Source organism: Cibotium barometz, chromosome 29 (genome assembly GCF_041138505.1).
Source record: "Cibotium barometz isolate CiBa-2024 chromosome 29, ASM4113850v1, whole genome shotgun sequence".
Lineage (NCBI taxonomy): Eukaryota > Viridiplantae > Streptophyta > Polypodiopsida > Cyatheales > Cibotiaceae > Cibotium > Cibotium barometz.
This window is the reverse complement of record NC_141074.1, coordinates 40,414,570-40,427,677: the sequence shown is the minus strand read 5'-3', so window position 1 is coordinate 40,427,677 and position 13,108 is coordinate 40,414,570.

Below are 13,108 nucleotides of genomic sequence, written 5' to 3'. Positions count from 1 at the left end.
GAGTTAGACTGGTGTTATGTGTTTAAAAAGTCATTTTCCTGGGCAAGATTTAGATGAGTTAGACTGGTGTTATGTGTTTAAAATGTCAACCACAGGGCCTACATCGACGAGTTTAGATCTGGTGAACTGTATGTGCTAAACAGTAGACGGGGATTTGAGGAAGGCTTGGGTTTGTTTTGATCACGTCAGGCGTGTGCAAGGATAGACAACAATGGTTGCACATGTATATGATCCAAGGTAGAGTTTGGTCTTGTTAAGTTCTTGAAAAAAATTGATCTTGTTTTTAGTGCTTTTTCAATTGTCATATGATGGCATGCAGCCCGCAAGAGCTCATGAGACAATTGCAACTTGTGAAATGAAAGAGGAGGACACAGTGGCACAAGTTCTTTTTTGGGAGATGATTAACAATGTTGTGGTCCAAAAAGGCTTCTCCAAGCTAGATTTTTTTGGCTTCATGTGGCTGATGAGGCTGGAGCCAAGTGGAGGGTAGTTAGGATTGTATATAATAATGGACCAGAGAATATATTGGAAGGTCATGAGCGTTTGTGTCTTTTTCATTGGTGGGAACAAAGCTTGAACATCCATACAGTACAATATGTAGTTAGGAAATTTCAAGAAGAGCACAAGCGACTATGTCGTCTCAGTGGCATTGTGCATGGAGTGAGGAAGAGGCACTTTTAAAATACAGACACATTAGATCGTGGTAGATGAATGGTAAAGTCTTGCTAATGCAAACTTACCAGCCATGGATTGTTAGCTTAGTTGGTGGCATAATAGATATCCCCATTGGAGGAAACATCTTGTAGGGGTAAGTATTGTTTTCTTAGTTCTCGAAAAGAATAGCTTGTATTTTGAATCTAAATTGTCGACTTAACTATCTGGTTATATAATGTGGTTGGATGATGTAATTAACTTAATTTCCTATTGTAGGATGTCGATGACGCTTGTGTGCCACACATGCCGACCACTAATCTAGTAGAAACAAAGCATGCAAGTTGGTTAGCAGGAGAGGGTTTCAGGGGAACCACCTCTTTATATGATGCGGCTATTTCATACCTCGCTAATGCCCTCTTGCAATCCACAAAGAAGCATGCATTCATGCAAGGCAAATATCATGGAGCAGGCCCTACAATCACAAAGTTGATGGAGAAGGCCAAAACATCAAAAGCTCTAAGTCCGTCAAGCACTAGCAGATTGGTGGGGGAAGTAGTGAGTGGCACACCAATGCACGTGCAACCAAACTTTTTTGGTGATAACATTACTATTCGCTGGCGTCGAAAACCAGAAAGATAACTCATCACATCGTCTAGAGTATGTCACAGAAAACCAGCCACTACAAGAAACAAGGTAGGAGATTAAGCTTTCCACCCACTATTGCTTCAACCAGGTGGTCAAAAAAATGCATAGGGAAAGACAACTGAAGCAGAGTTGCAGGAAATTGTGGAGAGTGACATACACGATTCAATGTGGGCTATATGTTGATCATCTCTACACAGCAAGGTAGATTGCCAGGATGGTTAGGTGGCCAAGATGGCAAGTGCAAAAAGAACATCAAGAATTGCGAGCAAGGTGTTCCAGCTTCTTCTTTATATGGTATGAGAGAATGGTCTGGGGGGCAAAGGCGTGGTTAATAGCAACATGGATCATACTTGGAGAGTATGTGTCAGTTCATGTGGTTAACAGCAACGTGGATCATACTTGGAGAGTATGTAACACCATCTGTCAGTCATCTGCTAGACCCCTGGTGTTTGGCCAGTGGGACGAGGTGCAAACCTGACTGTGGATGAGATTTGAGAATTGGAGGCTGGTGGATTTGTGTTGCAAAAGGGACAATGTCAAGAAGAAAATGATGTAGGCCAACAGTCAACAAGGTACAAAAGTGGCATATTAGATAGGGCAACCATGCTTATAGATTCGAAAATTTCAAGTATAGCTTCTACGATCTTTGACCATTAAAGTTGGAGAGATGGAAGTTTTTGCAATTGAGACTGAGGAATCACTAGTGCACAATGAAAAATACCGGGTGACTATGGGAAGAATCCATATTGCACATGTCCTAATTTTCAAATTAGGGTAGGTGCTAGACGACCATATTGTGCATGTAAGCACCTTTACTTTGTATATTTGCATATCTTTGGGTTATACGTGAATCATAATATGTTTATACATCAACCCACTCTAAAAAAGAAGGACCCAATGAGAATTTTCAACAATAGGAGAACAATGTGAAAAGGACCTAGTACTATTGAATGACATTGTACTGTAGTTTTGAAAAGATCCTTTATGTTGCAATACGACTATTTACTTTTTGCTTTTTTTAATGTTTTAGCAGGACAATTGATATGGTTATATGTCAATGCCTTGAATATGCTCATTCCATTCATCTACTAAAAAAAAAAGTGGATAGACATGTATCTACTTTTCTAAATTTAGGAAAAATCCATGCATGTACTTTTCTAAATTTAGGGAAAAGCTAAGAATCTACTTTTCTAAATTTAGTAGGTAACCATGCAAAGTATCTTTTTGCTTTGTGTATCTATAAATTTGACCCCTGCCTCTCACTCTAATCCTCACTTCCAAATCTTGTTGCCTCCCTCGCCCTCTCATTGTATTTCTCTCCCTCTCTATTGTTATCTTCCTTACAACCCTCACAACCATCAACTACCTTTGCTCATCTCTAATGGCTTCTTCTAGTGGCCCTAGCTATACTCTAAAGGAAACCCTGGAAAGGGTTTGCAAAGATTTATGCAACAAAACGGGCGAAGATGCAACATAACATCTTAGAATCACAGCAGAGTCCTGCAATCTTTGGACACAGATGTTACCAGATGAGCCTATTGATTCTGGAGATTTGTTCGTGTGGAAAATGAAGATTGAAGCGCCATCGGTACTTGGCGAAGTTTCGGATATATTGCTCAAGAGACGGAGGAGTCCTTATGGGAGGAGTTAAAGAATAAAGTAGCCCAAAAAAGTGTATAGGTGTAGGATCCGTAGGTAGTTATAGTATGTTTTCAATTTTAAACAATACTAGATTGTAGTAGTCCTCCATGTAATAACATTGTTTGGAATAAAGTGGTTTCAACTATAGATTGCCATGTCTTTTGTATTAATTGTGGGTTTGTTATTATGATTAATTATATCAAATTTTAGGTTTGTTGTATGTTTTGAATAGCAGTGTCATGTTCTTATCTCTCTCTCTCACACACACACACACACTCTCTCTCTCTCTCTCACTCCCTCTTCCTCTCAAATAATTAGGCCATGATCTCTCACTCCCTCTTCCTCTCAAATAATTAGGCCATGATCTCAATCATAGTTGAAAAATTATTGACCTTAATAAATTTACATTCTTCATTGCTTCTTATGCAAGGCATAGTAGATAACTTGTATGTAAAAATCTTGAAATTATTCACCTTGTTAGTTGTACTCACATGCAAAGATATGCCATCACATGCAAAGGCTTTAAATGCTATGAAATCACATGCAAAGGGCATGGAGTACCATGCAATCACATGCACATATAATAACATCCACATGTAATAACATCTGGATGAAAAGATTATATATAGGGAGGGTGGGACAAGGAGAGAGAGGGAGGGAGGGAAAGAGAAGGAGAGAGAGGGAGGGTGGGAGAGTGAAAGGGAGGGAAGAGGGTGGGAGAAGGAGAGAGAGGGTAGTGTGGGTTGGGTGGTGGTGGGACAAGGAGAGAGAGAGGGAAGAGGGTGGGAGAAGCAGAGAAGGGAGGATGGGAGAGCAAAAGGGAGGGTGGGAGAAGGAGAGAGAGGGAGGGAGAGACAAGAGAGAGAGAGAGAAGAGAGAGGGAGGGTGGGAGAGATGAGAGAGAAGGAGGGTGGAAGAAGGAGAGAGAGGGGGAGGGTGGGAGAGAGAAAGGGAGAGAAGAGAGAGGGAGGGTGGGAGAGTGAAAGTGAGGGAAGAGGGTGGGAGAAGGAGAGAGAGGGTAGTGTGGGCTGGGTGGTGGTGGGACAAGGAGAGAGAGAGGGTGGAAGAAGGAGAGAAGGAGAGAACGGAGGGTGGGAGAGATGAGAGAGAGGGAGGGTAGGAGAGTGAAAGTGAGGGAAGAGGGTGGGAGAAGGAGAGAGAGGGTAGTGTGGGCTGGGGTGGTGGTGGGACAAGGAGAGAGAGAGGGAAGAGGGTGGGAGAAGGAGAGAAGGGAGGGTGGGAGAGATGAGAGAGAGGGAGGGTGGGAGAAGGAGAGAGAGGGAGGGTGGGAGAGAGAAAGGGAGAGAGGGAGAGGAGAGAGGGAGAGGAGAGAGAGGGAGGGTGGGAGAGTGAAAGGGAGGGAAGAGGGTGGGAGAAGAGGGAGGGTGGGAGAGAGAAAGGGAGAGAGGGAGAGGAGAGAGAGGGGGTGTGAGAGAAGGATAGAGAGAGAGAGAGAGAGGGGGAGTGTGAGAGAAGGAGAGAGAGAGAGAGGGAGGGTGGGCTAGGCTGGGTGATGGCGGGCGGAGATGGTGGTGGCAATAGTTAGAGAGAGATAGTTCAAGTAGAGAGAGAGAGAGGACAACTAAGAAAAGCTCCCCTAAAAATCACACTCCATGATAGGAGATAGATTGAAAATCCACTTGGCTATTGGGATTACTATAAGGCCAACTGTCCTTCATACTTATAGATTAAGGCAGGGATTGATTCCTTTACTTATGAATGATACTAAGGTGACAAACCTATTACATATCAAGGGTCCAAGATCCCTTTACCACGTAAATCATAAGATATTTTGGGTGACATCTATAACACGTGGTAGGTCCTATGACACCTGCAAGACACACATGAGCTAACTCTTTATTTGTCTGTTTGGATGGATGTAGGTAACAGGATCTATTCTCTCAAAATACTTTCGTGGTTTATGCTCTACAACAACAAGTTCTTTTTTCACTTAATGGAGTCACTTGCTCCTTTGTACTTGCAATATGATTAATGTACACAAATCTATTGTTATATAATTATGTTTAATGTTTTTATTAGTCAAGTTGGATATGGTTCTTGGAGTTTCTCTGACTGCTAATGTAGAAGACTAAAAACACACACACACACAATGTTTTGAATGCCATTTCTATAAATTATTATTTTTTTGTAAGAAAGGATTTCTTCATGAAAGACTTTTGTATGAAAAGCTTTTGTAAAAGACATCTAAATAAAAGCTTTTGTGAGTAGATTTGAAGCAGTTCGAAGAAGGATTCTATGGGTTTTATAAGAGAATCAGGTGCCACTAGACTTCTTAAAGAAAGATAAATTCATAGGATTGTTGCATGGGAGTATTAAAGAAAAAGTGGAGCTTAAAGATCTAGATACTTATGTAGAGGCAGTGAGGATGGCCGCATAGCAATGGAGGAAGAAGGTGAGGAAATAAGAATTGGCAAGAAAGGAAAGGGAAGCAAGAATACATGCTAGAATTGACCATGTATCATGTGGACATGTGGTGGAGCCTTTGAGGACATGCATGTGAAAAGGGAGCCTCATGTGGAGGCTCCAGTGGTTGAAGAGCCAAATAGAGGGCACGATGGTCTTCATCAAGAAATTCAAAGATTGATCGAGCAGATTGAAAACTTGAATCTTTCCATGTTGGTTATTTTCAAAACCAAGTAAGAAGACCATAAGGAGAGGGATATAAAAGAAATAGAATGGAGCATGTTGAGTATTTTTTGTGAAAAGTGAACGCACAAGTTTGCCTATTATATGTTTTAGGCCATTTGGATCAATTTGGCGCACTTGATATAAGACCCAAAAAATTTACAATTTCCCATAGACCCACCTTAACTATAGGAAACCCTCTAATCGGCCCCCAAAAAGTGCATGCACAACCCTTCCCAAAGTGTTTAGAATTGCTTACCTATTTTGGATAAGTTTTTCTAACACAAAAAAAAAACCAAAACTGTATGAAACATCCCCCTAGCCCTAAAACTGCCTACAATGATATGCAATTGTGATGTGGGTGCGTTTTAGAGATGGATTTTGAGGAAACCTTGTCAACCCAAGTAGGCTCTTATCAATCCACCTTTATCTCGAGACCCTCTTCAAGAACGAGATTCAATATGATACAGGGCGTGAGACTCAACCAGTAGCGACACTTCCTCCGATCCTGGAATCAATGGAAGGGGTACTAGACCATGGGGGAGAAATCCTCACATAAACATTAAACGCTAGACTAGTCCCACTAGCTTAATAGGTTGTATCACTAATTACTTCAGGGGTTCGACTTCGACTGCAACCTCTACACCTAACCAAGTGGCATATCAATTTAGGGATGAGGGAGTGGAGGTTAGCTCTAAGGCTACACTTAGTGTTACCACACACACGTGTCCTATGCATGTGGAAATCTATGTCCACATGGGACCAATCCTGACAGGAAACCTAATGCCTGTAGACTAAAACCTCGTTCAAAACTTACTGTCAGATGGTAGGACTGTGAAAAGGTACAGGGGGAGAAGAGAGCTTGAGCTCTTGCAAGAACACACACACTCACACAAACCCTAGAAGAGAACACACAACATGAGATGCTGAAGATTCTTCTTCTTCTTCACACAACAAAAGATGTCTACAAAGAAGATAAAGTGACTAACACACATAATAGAGTATATACAAGCGGTACATAATGTGAACACACTAAGTGGAGTGGGTAGATGTGGACTAGTCGGTGTAGTCCAGCTGTAGAGCGAAGATATGTCGGTGCCAGCTACCAAACCTGCCAGTGATGTAAATGTAAAACGGTCATGCAGGCGCCTCATGAGTGTCAGCTCACGAGGCGCCTCGTGAGTGTTAAGATGTCATGTTGAGCTTGACATCTTAACACTCCCCCTCAAGCTTAACTCTAGCTTATGAACTCCAAGCATATCTCAAAATCTGTAGAGCTTCTCAGCTCCCAAGGCCTTCGTGTGAAGATGTCAACGATCTGATCCTGTGTGTTGATGTAGGCCACATCGATGTTGCTTGCCAAACTCTCTCCATGATAAGGTGGTAATGTACCTCAATGTGTTTCGTCTGCGTATGAAAAGCTAGTTTCTTGGCCAACTATATACCGCTAAGATTGTCACAATATATGACAACCTTTCTCTCCACATGTAACCCCAAATTAGTAACAAGTAGCTTGCGTAACTAAGCTACCTCACACACTGCCACCGCAACTCCTCTGTACTTTGCCTCTATACTTGACAAGGTAACTGTGGGATGCTTCTTGCTGCTCCATGTCACAACAACACTCCCCAAATGAAAACATAAATCCATTGGTAGATCTCTTGTCTGAGATGCTACTTGCTCAATTTGCATGTGTACCCATATAGCTCCAATGGTACACTTGCATAAAACAATGCATAATATACAGTGGCCCTCAACAAATACCGAAGTGTGCGTCACACACTGTCAACATGTGGTTTGCGAAGAACCTGCATAAACTGGCTCTCTAAGCCAACAGTGTAACTCAAATCTAGCTTGCTGATCACGACATAGATCAAACTCCCCACAATCTTCTTGTACATAGTGGGATCCTCCAATACATAACCTGCATCTGCACTAAGCTTGCCATTTTGATCTAATGGCACCAAGATTGACTCACAATCATCCATCCCATACTTGGACAACATGTCCAATACATACTGTCTCTGTGAAAGCCAAATACCCTCAGGTGTGCGAATGACCTCAATTCCCAAAAAGTAGTGTAGATCTCCCAAATCCTTCATCTCAAACTTCCTTTTGAGAAGACTTTTCACATGCTCAATCTCATCTAGGTTGTCACCCGTAACAATAAGATCATTTGCATAGATGGTGATGATTGAAATACCCTTATCACTCTTGCACACATGCAAAGAGTGATCTGCATCTACCATATGAAAACCAATAGTGACAAGATACTTAACAATCTTGTCATGCCATGCTCGTGGAGCTTGCTTCAGCCCATACAAAGCCTTACGAAGCTTACATACATACTCCGGGTGACCTGTATCCTCAAAACCAGGTGGCTAATCCATATACACTTCTTCTTGCAAGTCACCATGGAAGAACATATTTTTTACATCCATCTGATGTAAAAACCAGCCTTTAGTTGCAGCCACCGCAATCACAACTCTCATAATTGCCATCTTTGCAACTCGGGAAAATGCCTCCTCATAATCAATCCCATGTGTCTGCACATATCCTTTGGCTACCAATCTAGCCTTGTACCTGCTTATGCTACCATCGCTGTTATGTTTCACCTTATACACCCACTTACAACCAATAGCTTTCTTGCCTTTAGGCAATGGCACCAAATCCCAAGTCTCATTTCCATACAATGCATCCATCTCCTAATCCATAGCTTTCTCCCAACACACATTTCCAATAGCCTCATCAAAACATGTGAGTTCTACCATTTCACAACTTTTGTCATATAAGCATAATGATGTGCCATATAACCATCATAAATCAATCTCTACATAGGATTTTTGACACTCCCAGATCTTCGTAGATTTGCATTCATGGCTTACATAGCCTTCTTCACACAAGATGTCCTCATTGTTGCTGGAATCCCAAGCTCCTCATCAAGGCTCATATCCGAGCCACTAGACTCGCCATCAACAAGAGAATGCCCTACAAAAATATCAGGCATACCAAGGGGCTCAACCACTTTCTCTTTGCCTTTATGTGATGTACCAACAACCTTTTCAGTACTGGTATTATGACGCAGCCTGCCACTCCATGGTCTATCAATAGAACCATTGGATGAGGACTCTCTTGGTCCACTCATGACTGTGATTGTTGCTGACTTGCATTTTGTGCAACCATGTTCCGACTTACATCAGCCCCAACAACATCTTTTTTAGTAGCATACCAGCTACTCATCTTGTCAAATACAACATTCCTACTTACCCTCAATTCATGTGTAGCAGGATTATAACATCTATATCCATTTTTCTCAAGGTAATACCCAATAAACATATATTTTTCAGCCTTTGGATCCAGCTTAGTACACAACTCATCTAGCACATGCACATATGCAATATATCCAAAAACTTTCAAGTGGGACAAATCAAGTTTCTTGCGAGTAAACTTCTCCTCTGGTGTTACATCATGTATGGCTGCAGTAGGAGTCATGTTCATGATATAAACTGCTGTAGAAACAACCTCAGCCTTATAGCTATGCACGGCATATTCTTCTCTACCATCCATGCTCGTGTTATCTCTGCAATGTGCCTATTTTTTCACTCAGCAACTCCATTTTTCTGCGGAGTGTATCTACATGTAAGTTGTTCCTGTATGCCATTCTTTTGCAAAAATTCGGAGAACTCATTGGAGAAGTATTCTCCCCCTCCATCTGACCTTAAGCACTTCACATGCTTTCTTGTCTATTTTTTAGCCATCACTCTCAAATTCTGAAAATGAGTGAACACTTCACTCTTCTCCTTCATGAAATACGCCCACACTTTCCTTGTGTGGTCATCAATGAATGTTACGTAGTACCTATAGCTACCCATAGACATAGTCTTTGCAGGACCCCATACATCTGAATGTACAACATCTAGTACATTCCTGCTCACATTTCTGTCATGTGGAAATACATGCTTTGTTTACTTTCCAAATTGACATGCTTCACATACTTTCTGCATACCTTCAACCTTAAACTTAGGTAGCCCTATCACAATTTCTTTAGTTTGCATAGACTTCATTCTTTGCACATTTACATGCCCAATTCTCTTATGCCAAATGTCTGTATCTACAACAACTCCTGAACTATTTGCAAACATTGCAACACTCACTTCAGGCATATTTACCTTTAATGTAAACATTCTGCCCACTCTGTTGCCTTTTACAACTAACCAACCTACACTTATCTTTAAAGTCTTCTACATAATAGCCATCAAGGTTAAACCAAAGCTTCAAACCTTGTTCAATCATCTGGCCAACTAAAACTAGATTCTTTGTAATGTTCGGAACATGAAGTACATCTGCAAGGTACTTCACCTTACCATCCTACATAGACAATGGCACATCTCCAACATGGGCATTCGGATGAGCAGTGTCATCCCCTGTTTCAACAAAACTTGGTTTTTCAAGACTCTTCATTTACTTGAACCACTCACCATGACTTATCATGTGGTTTGAAGCACCTGAATCAACATACTATACATCATCCTTACATTCTGCTACATCATTTCCAGACACAGTATTAACGACATGTTATATAACAAACAACCTCTCATTATCTTCATTATTTCTACTAGAGGATGTATAGTTATTTTGCTGCACTTTTCTATTTCGCATGTCACTCTGTTTCTTATAGCAATCTGCCTGCACATGTCTAGGCTTACCATAATAAAAATATCCTGTGTATCATTATGCTGCCTTGGCCAATTACCACGACCTCTTTGACTCCTCCTACCTCTAAACTGGCCATGTTGTTGTTACAAATCCTGGGACTGTGCTGCTTTGATGAACATAACTCTAATTACCTATTCGGCCACCACCTTGTCCACGACCTCTATCTCGTCCTCTGTCTGCACTTGTGTAGAAGGCCTCCTGCTATAAATTGTTTTTGTTTTGTGAGGATTGTTGATCTTCACCTAAATTCTTCTCTTCAATGATTGGCATTGACACTAAATCTGTGAAGTTGGGAATGTACTCCTGAGTCTGAGTAGACATTTGAAACACCGTGTATTGTGGCTCTAGACCACGTAGACACACTTCCACCTTATCATCATCATCAACAGAAACACCAATTGTGATGCAAGGGATTCCACAATGCCCTTGATCTTCAAGGCATAATCATTCACAGACATATTTTTCTTCTCCATAGTATGAAGCTCATTCTTCAACTGAATCTTTTGTGTCTTGGTGTTAGTTTCATACATCTTCACCAAGGTGTCCCATGCCTCCTTAGGTGACTTGGCATCCTATATATGCCCAATCATAGTGTTCTATATGCTAATAGAAAGCTAATACATGACTTTCCTTGCTCCTTGATTCTAGTCCTTGAATTCTTTACATTTGCAATAGTTGGATTAATCTCTGGTATCTCTGGTGCCTCCTCATGTTCACCTTCATGTAGTCCCAGTAGCCTTTTTCCATAATGAAATTTGTTAATCTAAACCTCCAAGCATGGAAGTTGTTCTTGTCAAGCTTCTCTGCAACAATCTGGTTTATTCCATCATTCGACATCTTGTCTGCAACACAAATTCTCCAAAAATAGCACTCTTGTTTGACCTGCACAAACTGCTATATTCTCTTTAGAGGCGGTACTATACTACACTCAAACTATCACACCTAGTGATCCCAATGTGCATACATACACCCAATGGCAACTTTGAGACCTCTTTGTTGCAGTACACAAAGTGTCTGCACAACCAATCGCCCTTCTTGCAGTTCCAAAAAACAGTGTTCTATAGAGAATTGAAACTTACCCGAAGTGCCCGTGAATACCTGCGAAGTGAAATCCGGAGGTCTAGACGCACTCGAAACATGTTTTCAACCCAGAAATTTTTGTACAGTGACCTTGTAGCTCTATAGTTGTGAAGAAGGATTCTCAATCGGAGTTCGTTTGTCGGTGTAGTAGCCAACACAAAGGGGGAAGAGTAGATGGAGCTCAAACTAGCACAACTAGTGGCCCCAATTTGCATACATACACCCAATGGTAACTTTGATACCTCTTTGTTACAGTGCACAGAGTGTCTGCACAACCAATCGCCCTTCTTGCAATTCCAAAAAACAATGTTCTATAGAGAATTGAAACTTACCCGAAGTGCTCGTACCTGTGAATTGAAAAACGGAGGTCTAGATGCGCTCGAAACACGTTTTTAGCCCAGAAATTTTTGTACAATGGCCTTGTAGCTCTGCACTCGTGAAGAAGGATTCTCAATCAGAGTTTGTTTGTCGGTGCCTCCCGTAGCGCTCCCCACAAGGGTGTAGCAAAGGGGGAAGAGTAGATGAAGCTCTTACCCTCGTACCACTTCTTGTGCTTCCCTTGCTTGCTGCTCAGAACTTAGCATGAACCAGGATCTGATACCATGAAAAGATACATGGGATAAGAGAGATTGAGATCTTGCAAGCACACACACACACAAACCCTAGAAGAGAACACACAAGGTGAGAGGCTGAAAATTCTTCTTCTTCTTCACATAACAAAAGAGGTCTACAAAGAAGATAAAGTGACTAACACACATAATAGAGTATATACAAGCGGTCCATAATGTGAACACGCTAAGTGAAGTGGGTAGGTGTGGGCTAGTCGGTGTAGTCTAGCTGTAGAATCTTTGGTGAAGATGTGTCGGTGCCAGCTACCAAACTTGCCAATGATGTAAATGTTGAATGGTCATGTAGGCACCTCGTGAGCTGTAGACATCTCAATAGACTGAAGAGGAGATAAAAGAAGTAGAAGCCCTAATCCAAGTTTCTAGGGCGAAAGAGGAAGAGATCTTATGCCAAGCCCAACAATGATTATCCGCCCAAGTAGCATAAATTGGGCAAGGCACCCAAGTCTCATCGATTGCCCAGGTGACTGATAGCCTAGAGAGCACCATATCTAAGGTGGATCTAGGTATCAGATTCTCAGACAGATTACTGCAAAGAGAGAGCTAGGAATTCAATGCCACCCAGGAAACCTTGACAAACCTGGCTATGGGCTCATTTATGCTATTATAGCTGGGAGGAAATCAAGCAAGCCGTTTCTACTTCCATGGATGAGGAAGAGAGACTTCAAATGGTGGTGGAATGTATTCAGGCTTTTGTAGATAAAGAGAGGCTTAGATAGGGAATGTGGCACATGTTGGGACAAGAAATGCATGAGGCCCTACCTTGAGTGAGATGGAGACACCATCAATAAGTCCTATTGATCCCACATATGTGGTGATGCCTTGACTGTTGCTATTGTTCCTCAAGGTTACATAGGACTCCAAGAGTCTCCTAGCATGGGCTTAGCATCCCAAGATTGTAGAGAGGTACCCACTCAAGATACTATTATTTTAGCACAATCCTAGACTCTATGGTATTGGATACTACATCACTCATAATGGCACCACCTATGACCAGCCACATAACATTGCCCATTAATTTCATGGCCTCGGTCATAATAACTATGGGAATTATGATTACAGCAGTCCCTACAACAATGTCTCCATGACTAGTTAACATA